The following is a 15,526-nucleotide window of genomic DNA, read 5'->3' as shown; positions in this document are numbered from 1 at the left end:
ATCTCCTGGGAGACAAATTCTGCAGCAAGTGGAATATTAAATAGGTTTCTGACATGCATTGCTGACAACTTTATCACTCAATAGATGGAGGCGAGAACTAGACAGACAGTTATATTGGACTTACTAAAAGGAATGAGGAAACTGAAGGAGTGGAAGTTGTAAGAACTTTGGGAGAGAGTAACCATGACATACTACTGTAGAATTCACCATAGTGCAAGGGTAACTGAACAAAATCAGACTACACTTCTTTTAAGAGAGCTGACTTCAACAAACTAAGAGAAAGAATAGAAAGGATTTCATGGATTGGAAATTCTAGAAGGGAAAACAGTTCAGGATGCTCGGGAAGCTCTAAAAAATGAGATAATTGCCCCAACAAAACAGAGAAGGAAAAACAAGAGACTCCCAACAAGGCAAGCTTGGTTACACAAAGTTTTCTGACAAAATAAGGGACAAAATATAAAAGGACAAGTATAAAAAATGGAAAGAAGGGCTTCTAAGAGCACTAGCAAATAGCCCAAATTTGCAAGGACAGATTAAGGAAGGCTTAGCTCAAAATAAGCTAAGATTTACAACAACAACAACAACAACAACAATTTTCGATATGTTAGGAGTAAGAGGAAAGTCAAGGAAATGATTGAGCAACTAATGGGAGAGAATGGCAAGAAGATGACAGACAGCAGGGAGAAGCCAGAACTGCTTAATTTTTTTCCTAAATCTGTCTTTACACAAAAGGGGAAAAAAAATACTTCAACCTGTCAAAAGCAGCACTGTGGAGATAGAAAAGACATGTCAAAATAGGCAAGGAATTGGTTAGACAGTACTCAGCTTCTCTCCTGAAGGAGCTGAAGGAGCTGGCAGATGTAATTTCAGAACCAATAAATTAAATCCTTGAGAGCTGCTGGAGTATGGGGAACTGCCAGAGGACTGGAAAAGAGCCAATGTGGTTCCAGTCTTTAAAAAGAGGAAAAAAGGGTATCCAGGAGACCAATCAAGTTGAGATTAATACCTGCAAAAATCCTGGAAAAGATTATTAAGCAGCAAATTTGCGAGTACCTAGAAATGAACAAAGCAATCATTATAAGCAGATCATGCCAGACAAATCTTATTACCTTCTTTGATAAAGTGACTAAATTAGTGAGCCAGGAAAATACTGTGGATATAATAGGATTTCAGTAAGGCATTTGATATAGTAGACAACAAATAGAACAATGTGGATAGAAATAGAACAAACAGAACCCAGATGGATTTGCAGTTGGCTGGCCAATCAAACTCAGCAGGTGGTCCTTAATGGAACTACATCTATGCGGAGGAGAGTATACAGTGGGGTTTCCTCAATGTTCTGTCTTGGGTCCAGTACTCTTCAATATCTTCATAAATGATTTAGATGAATGGATGGAAGCAGATTCATCGAATTTGCAGATGATGCCAAACTGAGCAGAATGGCTAAACATTAGAAAACAAACTCCAGATTCACAAGGATCTTGACAGACTTGAACATTGGGCCCCATCCAACACAAAGCAGTTCAGTGGTAAAAAAAATGTAAGGCCCTGCACCTAGGCAGGAAAAATCAAATGCATAGGTCTACCTGCTTCAACAGTAGTAAGGGTAAGATGAATCTATGCTAGCCCGCAGTGTGCTGCAGCTGCCAAAAAAGCCAAGACTGCTTCAATCAAGATTTCAAGGAGTGATAGTATCACGCTCTACTGCACAGAACTGTATGGACACATTTGGAATACTGTGTCCAGTTCTAGTCACTACAACATGAAAAAGATGCTGAAGCCCTACAAAGAATGCAGAGAAGAACAGCAAAGATGATAAAGGGTCGGGAGACTAAATCCTATGAATACAACTAATACCATGGTTATACTCTCTCCTTCTCTGTTGGGAAATTCTAACACAGGGGATTCTAACTCTCAGGTTCTGATTTAATATTGGCACCTGGATTCATTACGGTTCTTTGTTGAGACAGCTGGTTCCTCTTCTCCACCATCAGTGTCCTGCAGCTGCTCAGCATTGGAGTCCTGACATTCAGTTAGCTGCGCTAGTATGAAAACGTGCTTTATTCACAAGCCTTCTAGAGCAGGAGTGAATAGCTTGAGGGCTTCAGGTTAAATACAGATCCTTGCTTCCCTAGAAAAATTCTAAGATCACACCCCCAATATTGTGCATAATGGCAGGAGTAATTTTATTTAGTCATTGTGGTTTTTCTCTTTGCAAACCTGCCTCCCCCAGCTTTTTTGCTCATCCCCCAATGAATGGCTCTGTACACTAAGACATTGTATGCAAAATGCCCTATTCCCATGATGGCGAACCTATGGCACGTGTGCCACAGGTGGCATACAGAGCCCTCTCTGCAGGCATGCGAGCTGTCACCCCAGCTCAGCTCCACCGTGCATGTTTGCACACCTCCCACTAGCCAGCTGATTTTGGGGTCTCTGCCATGCATGCACGGGGGGTGGGATGCATGCATGAGACCAGTGGTGCCTTTCAAAATTTTTTAGAACCTCTTCTGTAGGTGTGGCCTGCTTTGTGGGAGTGGCTTGTTGGCAATGTGACTGGGTGGGAGTGGCTTGCTGAGCATGTGACTGGGTGGGCATGGCCAACTTGTAAAATGTGGTGAAACTCACTTAACAATGTTCTTGCTTAGCAACCAAAATGTTCGCTCAGAAACTCTGGCATTTGAAGCACACAAGTCTTAAAGCTATCAAGTTATAAGACCCTTGCACTCCTAATCCTTTAGGAAAAAAACACCCAGGGGTGTTCAAACTTGACAGCTTTAAGACTTCAACTCCCAGAATTCTTCCTCTCGCTCTTCGTCTTGATGATGTGCGGACAGGCGGGGGGGGGGGAGGGAGCTGGAACCGGTTCTAAACAGCACTGTAGATTTGTGGAACCTCTTCTATAGAAGAGGTTAGAACTGGCAGGAACCCACCCCTGCATGAGACACATGTGCATGCACGGGGGAGTGTGGCACTCCCCCCCCCCGTACCCTTTGTTTGGTCCCAGGAGGCTGCAGGGAGGCCTGCTAGGCCCAAAATGGGCCACGGGGCATGTGTGGCGTGCACTTCCACACCCCATCTTTGGTCCCAGGAACTGCAGGGAGGCCTGCTAGGCCCAAAACGGGGCAGGGATGCATGCATGGAGATGGTGGGTGCATGGGGGCCAGGCATGCATGCACAGGGGGGAGCTGTGCCAGGGGGAGTTGCGCACACTTTGCATTATGGATGTGGGCACACATATGTGCACTTTCTGCACATGAGGATGAAAAGGTTAGTCATCTCTCCCTTATTCTTATCCTTAAACTCTTTCCACATTCAAAGCAGCCTTTTCAATTTTCTGCCGCTCTTTCTCTGATAAATCCCTTTGAAAATTGGAAGGCTGAATTGCAACACTTGACATGGAAAATACTCTCTACCAATTGCTACCTCAAAAAACCCTTGTCTAAATATAAAATCTAGTTTTGGCAAGGGAAAAGTGCTTGTTTGATGGTGGATAATATTTCACATAGACCTTTGTGAATTAGCAAAGGTCTGAGGGGGATATCAGAGGAAGGAACTGGGAGCTCTTAGTAAAAACAATTCATAAGCCACAATGAGAAAAACTACACTATGTACATATCCCTCTTTTAGACATTTACTGAAGTTTGCTTTTATTGGTCTCAGGTGTAACAAACACAAATAGAGAGCCAAAGAAAAATACTTCCTAAGAACAATTTCAGTTTCCAATACATTCTAACTTCTTGTTCCCAATTTATGCCATCACATACAGACTACTGAACAAAATTAACATTATAAGCTTCAGGGGGAACCCCTCCCCCACATGTAGTTGTATGTTACCTACAACTTTAAACTATTAGTGATAATGTTTGATTCCTCCCCAGCAGAGAGCACTGTACACACCAGGGGTGGTTTCCTGCCAGTTCTAACCTCTTCTATAGAAGAGGTTCCACAAATCTACAGTGCCATTTAGAACTGGTACCAGCTCCCTCCCCACCACCTGTCCGCCCATCATCAAGATGAAGAGCGAGAGGAGGAATTCTGGGAGTTGAAGTCCACAAGTCTTAAAGCTGTCAAGTTTGAACACCCCTGGGTTTTTTTCTAAAGGGTTAGGGGTACAAGGGTCCTGTAACTTGACAGCTTTAAGACTACCGTGCTTCAAATGCCAGAGTTTCTGAGCCAACATTTTGGTTGCTAAGCAAGAGCGTTGTTAAGTGAGTTTCACCACATTTTACAAGTTGGCCATGTCCACCCAGTCACATGGCTGGCAAGCCACTCCCACAAAGCAGGCCACACTTACAGAAAAGATTCTAAAAAGCTTTGAAACTCACTACTGGTACACACTTAAATAAAAGATGCACTTGAAAGTTGAAATTATCTAAAATCATTTGAATACTGATGTCCCCACTTGAATATTGAAGTATAGAAAGCTTTTCTAATGCTACCAATACTTATACTATAAAGTAGAAAATAAAAAAATTGCATCATATTCACCTTTCAAGTAGATATGAAATTTTTTTCCTTCCTTCCTTCCAGGAAATTAATCTGTAATATAGTCTTTGGTGCAACTCATTGTAACATGTTTGTCAGAAAAGCATTAGAATATTACTTTCATCAGGAACTGACTGTTTAATTACACTGGTGTATTTTTTTTTGTGTGTGTGTGTATGTGTATGAAATTTATTATTTCAGATTAATTAAAATTCTGTTCCATATCACAGCAATAGTGAAACCAAATAATCATTCATAAGGAAATATAAGAATCACTATGCTATAAAGTTTAGAAATTTGATAGAAGCAAAGAAGGACTACCTTAAGCGATTGAAATAGGATCATTTTGTAATAATCAAATTATAAGATTATGTATGTATGTATGTATGTATGTATGTATGTATGTATGTATGTATGTATGTATGGTGTCACAACCCCTGGCTTAGCTGATAAAGGAGGAGAGCTTAGTGGCTAATACAACTGCCTGATATGTAATGCAGCCCAGGTTCAATTCCCAGTAAGAGGGACACCTTTGACCGGGGGGGGGGGGGTTGATTAAAAATCAACAAAAATTTTCATACAACGCAAAAATAGTATTGTAATATTTTTTTTATTTCAACATAACTACAATTTACAAATATAAATTGTAACTGTTGCCAAACATCAAAATTTTGATCACGTGACCATGAGGATGCTGCAATGGTCGCTAAGTGTGAAAATGGTCGCTAAGTGTGAAAAATGGTCATCAGTCACTTTTTTCAATGCCATTGTAACTTTGGTTACCACCTTTCTTGCCACAGTTCTTAAGTGAATAACTGCAGCTGGTATTTTGTATTTTGGATAGAATCTTTTTTTAAATAGTCTAAGACAATTTAAAAAAAGAATCCACACAGAATAAAACTATTTTAAAAAATCCTATGCACAATAAATAAAATATTATTTTAAAATACATTAAAAAATAAAAGAAAAAAACCCAGCTCACTTACCAGCAGGCAAGCACATATAATGTCCAGACTGTAAAACTCCTAGGAATATTTTTTTTAACCTGAAATATTGCTTCACACAGACCTACCAGAATTATCTAATTACTTAATTCTGGCAGGTTGACCAAAAGATCTTATCTATAATCAGTAGATTAGAATTAATGATAATAATTACAATAAGGATACAGTAAGCATCAGAAAAAATGCTTTGGATTATGTGAAGTGATAAATATAGCACCATCTGCAACTTTTTAAAGCAGATGCTTTCTAATTTTAGGGGAAAACATTTTTAGGACAACAAAGATGTTATACAGTAGAACCTCTGGTCACAAACGCTTCTGACCAAAATATTCACATCCCCCCCCGCTGCTGATTTCCCCTTCTGCACCATTTTTTTTGTAAGCGCCAAATTTCCAAAATTAGGTTTAATTCATGACCAAATCAGTTTGTGACCAAATTTATGGAACGAATTATGGTTGTGACCAGAGGTTCTACTGTATTCATGCCTTTACATACTCTATACCACCTCAAAATGTTGCAGTCTTCATAAGTTTCTAATACAGATAAAATTAAATACAACATCAAAACCATAAAAAAGTAAAATTAACCTGGCTGGAAAATCCCATGCCTGTCTTGCTATTATTACTGACACACTTGCTGCAGTATTTGATGGCTAAAAGAAAAAAAATATTGTTAAAGTGTGTATTATGTTTATTCCCATGTCTTGTCTGCTGCGTTGATTTTGAATTCATTAAAAGAGCTTATTTTACATCAAATCCCTCTCATATTATTCTCCTATGTTCAATAAACCCTAAGAGACAGCATACTATACATGAAATCCCTGTAACTGTATATTTAGTAAATTGTGGAGCTGAGTTTATCCAATTAACTCAGTTTTTGGACTTGAGTAATCACATACAATAAAGGAAATAAAACTATTTAGAATGAAGTGTAGTTGGCTATTTGTGATTAAGGGTATCATGCAGAAACAATTATAGTTTTGATCAGGAAAATACCCTAAAAAAAAACTTTTGTTCTTTCAGGTTTTTTTTTTAACCTTGCTTTGGGAACAAAAACCATTCTTGCTACTACAGATATTTGCCTCAATTTAGTCCTGCATTCTGTCTCCAACAGCTACTATGCAAATAGTTCAGGATATCTCATCATGTTGGCAAAATTAGGTGATAGTCATCTCTTTGTTGTTTGTTGCTAACATCTGGTAACCAGAAGTATACAATTGCTCCTCAGGAAGGCTTCATATTTGCTTTCCTGGTAAATATCAATTCAATGATTTTTCCATGGCACATCATAGTGTTACACATATTGTTTTGAATAAAAAAACAGTAGCTGCATATTTTTAAAAAACCTACATTATTTTAAAATACATTAAAAAAATAAAAGGAAAAAACCCAGCTCACTTACCATTAGGCAGGAACTCCAAGTCAATCCAGAATGATATAGATGTTAATACAAAGAACTGAGCAAATTAAAATGGTGAAATAGTCCCAGGGAAATATTTTTCAAAGAAAAATGAGGAGCCACCATTTTTCCCCACACAAGGCGACCTCCAACCTCTGTGCCCCTCCCATCCGGGAAATCCAGGAAGGAACAGTTGCTACTACTCTAGGCAAAGTGTTTCCTGAAGCTCTATGGTACTTGGTCATTTTTCTTATAAAATGAAATAAAAGGGGTACGGGGGGGGTCCATTTTGTTGCTTTAACGTTTTAATATCTTCAATGAAAGTACTGAGACAGAGAGAGGGATTAGACAGGGTGTCTTTTGTCTTGCCCCGGTTAGGATTTCTTAAGCAAATCCACTGGGCTTTCAACATGAAGCCAGAAAATCGGGACTTTTTTAAAACGCCCCGGGACACGGGACAAATGGTTATAAAGCATGACTGTCCCACTGAAATCGGGATGTCTGGTCACCTTACAGTAAGATATGACTAGCTGATGAGAGCTAAATAGCTTGAAATAGATCTATACTAGTCTCCCTTTATTTATTTATCAGCACAAATGCAACACACACACACACACACACACACACACACACACACACACAATCTTTACACCCAAAAGTACCAAACTTTAGCTTCTAGTGCTGAGCCTGCATCCCCCATACAAGTGACAATAGCCTTGCAAATGTTAATGGTGTAACAACTGGAACTGAGCCAAGCCCTTGGAACGAAGTTGTGCCAAATTCTTTGTTATTGTTATTAGATCTCCTTTCTCACCTTAAAAATAGAAAAGTAATAAGACATTACTTTTCTAAACTCTTTGTTTTACTCTAGAAACCTAGAGTACATCTGGAGTAAAAGTATGTCATATATTTTACTATGTAATTTTAAATAATATTATAAACAACAGAACAGCTAATTATTGGGACACTGCTCTCCTGGCCAAAGTGTATGGTCATTTAGACCACTAATACAAAATGCAAAGCATGAGTGAAGGGACTACTTACCCTTGCTATTGCTCCAACTATATACAGTAGTACTTGCCTTGCTATTACTCAGACTATATACAGTAGTGTCATTTAATTCTAAACATACAGTTCCTTTCTCAGCCGTACCATATGATATATTGAATATACAGTATTACTTGGTAAAGAAATAAAAATAATAAATTATGCTGGTGGTGGGCTTTAATTCTGAAGTCACTATCAACACATCTTCATTATTTTAATTTGTAGATTTGTTTAATACATTTGATGGGAGAACAAAAATGTTAATCTATGTTTAAGAGGCAGAAGATACATTATGCAATTTCCCACAAGTATTTTGGCAACTTCCAAAAGTATTTCATTCCATCTCATCCCTTCTACCTGAAAACAAATCTTGTTATAGCCAGATGTTTGAGTGCAGTGTTGCTGATCAAACTATATTTTTTTTCCATTTAGCCTTGATTCCTTTTACATATTGTATCTATTTGATCCTGCATAACCAACATGTAGGGAAAGCTTTTCCATTTGGTGGTGTGAGGTATTCTAAATGTAGAATAGATACCGAATGGTGTCACGTGACCTGCATTACATCCCCTAAATTATATGGTTATTTATATGCCATGGAGGATTTTGTCTTGCTACTAAAGGTGAAAGAAGTTTCAATTCCTTGTAAGCAAATCTTATATATATACTATATAGCATATATCTCTTATATACATATGTATATTGTATAAACAGCGGTATAGAATCAAAATCATATGAAGTATTGGTGTAGCTTTATAACCTGGAATACTGTATCCAGTTTTGATGACCACATTACAAAAAAGATGTCAAGACTTTTGAAAAAGTGCAAAGGAGCACAACTAAGATGATTAAAGGTCTGGAACAAACATATATAAACAATGGTTGCAGGAATTGGGTATGGCTAGTCTAGAGAAAAGAAGGACTAGGGGGTGACGTAATAGCAGTTTCCCAGTATTTGAAGGGCTGCTACAAAGAAGAGTGGTTCAATTTATTTTCCAAAGCATCACAAGAACCAATGGATGGAAACTAATCAAGGAGAAAACCAACCCGGAATTAAGGAGAAACTTCCAAAGCGGGAGATCAATTAACCAGTGGAACAGTTTGCCTTCAGAAGTTGTGGGGGATTTATCACTGGGGGTGTTTAAGAAGAGACTGGACAACCACCTGTCTCAAATGGTATAAGATCTCCTGCTTGAACAGGGACTTGGACTTGAAGACCTCGAAGATCCTTTCCAGCTCTATTATGATTGATTGAAAAAAATCACCAAATGCAGCAGCAAATCTCCATCTACATACACTCTTACAAAAAAAGAGAAAACTCATCCTTCATAAAGAAGCATTCTGTTGTGTTAAAGAGAAAGGTGAAAGAGAAAACAGAATGACACAAAAAGAAATAGTTGCAGCTCAAAAACAAACACTTCTTTCTTTGGCTGACTCTTAGGAGAACTATGAGACTATCAATCTATGAGCTCATAAAACTGAGACTTTAAAAGGGAGAATCAACAGAGTCCCAGTCTTTCCTGTTTCCTGCCTCACAGCTTCCCAACAGGGACTAACTGTTGTCCCTAACAGATTTCCTCCTGGCTCAATGTAACCTAATTCCCCCTTGCCCTCCCCTCCAGCTAGCTGTCATTGTAAACTAATGGAGTAGACCAGGCATCCCTCAAGAGACATCTCAAGTTTGACTCTGCTTTCCCCTGCCAAACTAAACTTTGTAAAAGAAGTTGTTCCCAGTGCTCTTTATATTCTGTTCAATGAATGCTTGGCTGAGCAACAAATTTGATTGCAATTACATTAGCATGTTTCCTTGACAAATGAGTGGCTAATGGGGGTTCCTTACCATTCTTTTATTTATTTATCGTTCTGTCTATCTTGAAGGGTTGCTAGCTCAGCAGCTTTTCAGAGACCAGGTTGAATAGGTGCCAATGAACCAGTAGACTGGCTCTGGTGGTATTTCTTGAATCTGTTCTATAAAGTAATAACAAATCAGAAAGAATGGTTGGAGCATTCAAAGTTAAATGTATTTTCTGTGGATTATAATAAAGTAGCTTATGATCAATTGACTGTTCAGCTTGCTCTATTTTTGTATGGTTAAAATCGGGCTATGCTACTACATTTCGTATAGTACATTTAGTGTAGTATATAATATAATGAATGCTGTCTTTGTGCAGGAAAATATATGTTCTGGTTTTCATTCAATGTGATGAAATTTAATGAAAATTAGCTGTGGACACCTATGGTGGAAGGTGCTGTTTTTGCACATATTTTGGCTCCAAAATGGCCAACAGAAGAACAAGAATGTCATGTTCTTTTACAATCAAGTCTCTAGTTATTTGCAGGATTTTTGGATTGCTTCAAATCCATTACATTTCAATCCTTAATTTATCAAATTAATCAAAATTTTAAATCATAAGAAACTTCATACATGAGCGTTTCCTTTTCAAATTACAATATGTGGGCACAAATTGCATGTGACCATCCCAAGAAAGAGTCTCTGGAAGGTGAAAACAATATTGCACTATGGCAATACTAGCCACACCCCTTTTTTGACTATCATATCCATGGATGTATGTGAGTATAGAAAGATTGGAGCTTGTGACTTGGTGTGACACTATTATCCTTTTGACATAAATAGGAAGCTTCTGAAAATATGATATTATCCACAGCAGGGGATACCAACTTTTCAGACCTCAGGGACCACTAAATTCATAGTTTTAAATCCCACTGACCACTAATAGCATCTGTCTAATAACAAGCTGGGTAGGCGGTACTAGGTGGTCATGTGACTGGGTGGGTGTGGCCAACTTAATGTCACTTACATCGAGGGGCGCCTTGACAGCCTCTACTCGCCCCATCCAGACAACTCCTCGCCCAAGCTCCTTAGGGCCCCAAAAGGAAGCAGTTGCTGGAGCTAAGCAACCACCATTAGAAAGAGTTGGCAAAACAGCTCAGTTCAAATTGCATCTGACCAAGAAGGACACTCTGTAGAAGCACTATGAGCTTAGGCTTTCTAAGCAGAGGGAGGACCTGCGGGAATGCAAGGTCAGGTACATTTTAAGATAATTATTTTATTAGGGACAAAAAAAATAACAAAATTGACAGCAAAATTGACTTTGGGTTGGATTCTATTACATATTCGTCACTTTGAGATTAATTCTATGACAATTTTAAAAAACTAAAATAAATCTTATATGAAACTAAAAATAATGAAGACATTGAATTTGGGACATAATCAAAAGGCTCCAGTATGATCTGATTTTAGCAATGAAATTCCCTGAATTAATGCTCTCTCTTTTTGCTACGAGCAATTATGTAGATATATTTAATTGAACTTTGAACATTTCTGTGTGTGTTCTTTTTTTTAAAGTACTTCATGTATGCAGTCCAGGATCATGCAGTTATGCGCATAGATATTTTGAAATATGTACTTATTTATACAGAAGCCTTTAGCCCAGTAGAGGCAGCTAAGAAAAATATTGGAGTGTGTGTGTGAGAGAGAGGGGGGCAGGGGAGAGAGAATATAAACTTTTATTTCTCAAATAATTCTAAAAGTATTATAATAATTATATGTTAAATTTAAAACAAATTCTTCAGAAAACAGGATAATATCATAGTGAAGAATTAATGATGGGAAACAGTTTAAGATTTTTTTTTCTAATGTGCTCAGCACCTAATTTAAAAATTAATTCATAAATATTGTTATATTATAACATAATATCTGTTCAGTTATTAAAGGAATTTGCCTTCTGGGCCACAACTTAATCTAGCTGCAGTAATACAGCTTATAACAATGGCTTTCCCATTTCATTTGTTTTACTTTTCCTGTTTTTTAATTCCAACCCTTAGAATGGAATGCTAGTAAGCTGAAGCCACGTGAATTGGGAAAGAATCAGTTATCAGTGTAACAGTTGTTTTGAAACATTAAAAGGAAATACATTAATGGAGTTTCTAAAAATGCAGATGTTCCCTAAAGTGGCTATGTTAATAATTAAATGTGGTTTAGTGTGAAATATGGTTCATCGTACAGAATAATGACAAAGTCTATATATGTTTATGATAAATTTTAAAAAGTTGTACATGAGTTAGATGTGTTCATTAATTAGCCTTCTAAAGGTTATAAGTAAAGGTAAAGATTGCCCTCACACATATGTGCTAGTCATTCCATACTCAAGGGGGTGGTGCTCATCTCCATTTCAAAGCCGAAGAACCAGCGCTGCCCAAAGACATCTCTGTGGTCATGTGGCCGGCATGACTAAACACCAAAGGCACATGGAACACTATTACCTTCTCACCAAAGGTGGTTCCTATTTTTCTACTTGCAGTTTTACATGCTTTCGAACTGCTAGGTTGACAGAAGCTGGGACACATTCCATTACGCGGCACTAGGGATTCAAACTACCGAACTGCAGACCTTTCTGATTGACAAGCTCAGCGTCTTAGCCACTGAGCCACCACTTCCCTTTTCTAAAGGTTATAGGAAAATGTTTGTTCAAGTTTTAAAGCTATAACGAGTTTCTCAAATTGTACCCTTTTTTTTGTTTATAAAACTGCCATTCAACTCTTTCTGAAATTCTCCATGCAGGCTAAAATGCAGAAGCATTTATGACATTTATATTATATCATATGATATTGTTTCATTGGTGTGGTCAATAACAGAGGAAGCCAGTTTGAAATTATCATACTGGCACTCAATATCCATGACCAAAGGCACTAATAGCTCTGTGGAGTATATTGTAAGCAAAGTTTATATTCTTTGCATTTTCCGATGATCTAATGAATGTTTGCAATTTGAGTAATCTGTAAGAGAAGGGTTTTGGAAAAAACAACCCAAACACATAGATTCTGGAATTAATTATAGATAAAACCCATATAATGGTCCACAATACACAAGTAGGCTGCAATAGTTATATAGTAGAACAGTGGTTCCCAAACTTGGCAACTTTAAGACTTGTGGACTTCAACTCCCAGAGTTCTCCAGCCAGAAGAGCTAGCTGGAGAATTCTGGGAGTTGAAGTCCACAAGTCTTAAAGTTGCCAAGTTTGGGAACCACTGTAGTAGAAGATTATTGAGACCTGTGTATGGAGATTCTCAGTCATCCAGGTCATGGTTGTCCCAAAGGTGCTTTTTCAAGAGGCAACGGGACTTTCTTGTTTTTTCTTTGAAGACGTTTCACGTCTCCTCCAAGAAGCATCTGACTAGATGTTGGGGAATGGAAGGATTTATATTCCTACATGTTTGGTGAATGCTTCCATTTCTTGTGTTTTGATCTCGACCGAGGTATTATCCACATACTGTACCTATACCAATGAGTGGGTGAAATTCCTGTGAAGGTGTTGGTTTCTATCTCTTCTATGTAGATATTGGCCATAGGAATATTAAATTCTTCCATTCCCCATCATTCAGTCAAAACTGAAGAAGCTTCTTGGATGAGAAGTGAAACATCTTCAAAGAAAACCAAGAAAATCCAGTTGCCTCTTGAAAAGGCACCTTAGGGACATTTTTGGGACCTATATCCACGGGAAAGGCAAAATAAGAGCATCTAAATTAAACTACAAACATATTGTAAGTAAAGGTAAAAGTTTCCCTGTCAGTCATTTCTGACTCTTGGGCACTGTGGTCATGTCCATTTTTTGCCCAAGGGATCCAGCATTGTCCATGAATAATTTCTGTGGTCATGTCTCCAGTTACCTTCCCCCTAAAGTGGTACTTATTAATCTACTGGCATTTGCATGCTTTATAGTAAGGCAACAGTATTATATCCCGGAGGAAAGAATATTCCGAATTCTTACACTTCATGTGATCCTGAAATTCTTAGTTTTCATTATGACACATATGTTATTCCTAGAAAATGGATATATCCTAAAAGCTAGAATTAGTTTGCAGATTGGTGTTTTTCAGTTCCAGAAATTGTCATAATTCCTTCTTAGATAACTGAATAAAGCAATAATTTGGACTTGTTGGCATATCAAATTTAAAAAGTAGCCTGTTTGTGGATGCTATTATTGCAAATCAATCTTTGGGACAGAATAGAAATCTTCACATTTCTTAGGTGTATTGTTGTCTTCTTAATGAGTTACATTTGGGAATCAGAAAACAACCACCACTATTTAATTTGAGAGCATTTTTTCTCCAAATCATATTATTTTATGATTGTGTGAGTTCATATACTGCTATATACAATATATGAATCAACAATAACAGCCTATTTATCAGGTTATAGAGTCCAGTGATGCATCTTTGTTTTTTCATTTATTCTTTTATCAGTAACACACAGTGCAATCTGCCAACCAATTGACAAGTGATGGGGAAGAATTAATATTGAGAGTTCTGCCTAAGACCCCACACATAAGCTCATATTTGTTGGGTATTAAATGAAATCGATGTTAGACACAGGTTTAAAGATACCAGCTTAACAAATGAGACAGAAGAGACCCAGCCCAAAATAAGTTTGTAATAACATCAACTAACATTAACTCATCTGGCAGCCTCCCTCTGCAATTACAGTAAGGACTGACCAACAATACACAGTAGGGTTGGCAAGAAAATCAATGATGGAAGTGCTTTGTATTTGCTCAGATGGAACTGGACATTTTAATAGGGGGGAAATAGTTTGGTGGTGATCCTTATCTGTTAATAGCAAACAAATATTTTAAAAATGGTCTGCATTCCACACCTTGGAAAAGATAAATACATACGTTTGGATCCTATTACCATTCAAATAATAATAGAGGAATGTAGAATCCAGATGTGAGACTAGAGGGAAAAATACTTTTTTGCTATTTGCTATTTAATGTCGGTACAAGAAACAAACCGGATGGCATTGATTCTCCAGATTCTTTCTTAAAAATGTAAAGTTGTACAAAAATCTGATCAAGGTGGTTTTGTAGGAATGTAACATTTAGCCCTTCAGCTGTGCTCTTGCCCAAGACTAAATTTATATAACAAACCTCTATTACTCTACATGGATGATCTAAGTCCCACTCAACTATGTGATTCTGTTCTATTAATATTTACTTAATGTGTCCTCCTGATTCAATTCATTTGATCATTAGATACAAATTAATTAACTGGTATGCAACCCAGTTCCTAACAACTCTGGGCCTCTTACATGGAAAAATATTAAAATCAAGAAAATTGAGAAAATAATAAGAGACAAAACTGAAAGAATAGAAGTTGACAAGGATGAGAAAGGATGTGATAGAAAAACAGATCCATCTAATTGAAAGGTCACCCTCATCAAAGGTCTTAGCAAAACACCAGTATGTGTGTGGGGGTGGGTGGGATCTGGATCCCAGAGGAAACCTCATGCTACAGAGATGGCACAGTTCCAAGGTCACAATAGATGGCATTGTTTAATCAAAGGAGCCCAAGGGACACCAACCTTGCCAGATACTATAAAAGACAGGCATTCCTTCAAGTAACCAGGCAGCCAGTACAGGCATATTGAGGCCATATCAACCACTGCATCATGGCATTCTGAAAATCGAAGCTTCTGGGTAGAGCAGCCTCAGAGAATGCATTGCAGTAGTCAAGATGTGAGGTAGCCAGGGCATGAGAGATTACCTAAAGGGCTTCCTAATTGAGGAAAG

Source organism: Thamnophis sirtalis, unplaced genomic scaffold, assembly GCF_051295495.1.
Source record: "Thamnophis sirtalis isolate CommonGarterSnake01/CBP01778 unplaced genomic scaffold, rThaSir2_p1.2 scaffold_1, whole genome shotgun sequence".
In the NCBI taxonomy this organism is placed as follows: Eukaryota; Metazoa; Chordata; class Lepidosauria; order Squamata; family Natricidae; genus Thamnophis; species Thamnophis sirtalis.
Note: the sequence above shows the minus strand (reverse complement) of the source record.